The 1358-nt window shown below is 25.9% G+C and overlaps 1 pseudogene; it reads right to left on the reverse strand.

Moving 5' to 3' along the window:
* The window catches only part of LOC107610437, a 4239-nt pseudogene that overhangs the window by 1663 nt on the left and 1218 nt on the right, over positions 1 to 1358 (reverse strand).

Genomic DNA, 1358 nt, shown 5'->3' on the forward strand with positions numbered 1-1358 from the left:
ATCCATAATTCTAATATTAAATTATAAAATCGTATTTTTTAAAAGTTTAAAATAATAAAAAGAGACATATCAATACTTATATCTCCATCAAATATAAAAATCTCATTTGGAATTATTCTATGTTTTATATGGGCTGCGCTTCATTCTTTTTTTTATTTTAGATGATTTTATTTTCTCATCACTTGCGTACTTTTAGTGGCATATATAGTTGAATAAATTAAGATACATTATTGTTAAGATCAACATGAACTTAGTAATTTGATCAACATTATAAGGTTAGGAGGTGCATGGCATGAGTGGCATAGCACACTAAGCTACTTTAATAATAATAATGGATGAATTGGAATGACAATCGACCACACTAGAATCCCTCTGAAATTTTATTGGAATCCATGTGAAGAAGTCAAGAAAGCAATGAAATTGATTCCATCAATCTGGACATGGTTGCGAAAAAGAAAAGGAGAGGCCTAGCCTTTTCATTAAAAATATTTCGAGAATTTGCGATAAACCCTTAAATGGAGTTCAATACTGCGACGGATTAATCTTTGACCTGTTGGGTTGGAGGATAACGTGGGAAACCAAAAAAAAATATTTCGAGAATTTGATTCGATGTGTTAATGGTGTAAAAAAATGCGAATGTTAATACGTTTTGAAAAAATAAAAGAGTGTAGTGTTTTTATAAATCTTAAACTTTAAATTTTGAATTTTAAATTATAAATTATAAATTATAAATTTTAAATTTAAATTATTGATATAAAATATAATAAATAAATATTAAAATTTGTTTAATTAATAAGAAGTCAAGAAGTGCAATAGTTTTTATTTACTAAGGATGGAGTATTTAAAAATGAGTTGTGAAAAAAGTTATGTTATCATGTGATATAAGTAAATTGATTTTTAGATGAGAGATCATTTAAAAAAATGTGATTATAGGTAGGTAGGAATATCAGATAACTTTATTCAATTAATCTCCAAGTTCACACCATGACTAGTATTTGCTAAAAGCCTAAAAGTATATGAGAAAGGGGTAGAAGAGGAAAACAAAACAATAATAATATAGTATTAAAAAAATTGGAACTCTTGCGAAATGAAAAATAAACAGGTACACATTCCTCCAAGGGCATATTTAAGCACACACAGGGGAGGAAGAAATAATGAAAAGTAGACAATTAAAATATTAAATAATTTGAAAAATGAATATATCATATGTTCAATTTATTATGTGTGCAGATAGTTATTCTAATATTAAGATTTAGGTGAGTAATTTAAAATGTAGTGTATTTTATTTAAATTGGACCAATTTTAGAATCCATTATTCATATTGTTCAAAAAAATCATTAATTACCTAGCATAACCTT

The sequence above is a fragment of the Arachis ipaensis genome, chromosome B08 (genome assembly GCF_000816755.2).
Source record: "Arachis ipaensis cultivar K30076 chromosome B08, Araip1.1, whole genome shotgun sequence".
NCBI classification, from domain to species: Eukaryota; Viridiplantae; Streptophyta; class Magnoliopsida; order Fabales; family Fabaceae; genus Arachis; species Arachis ipaensis.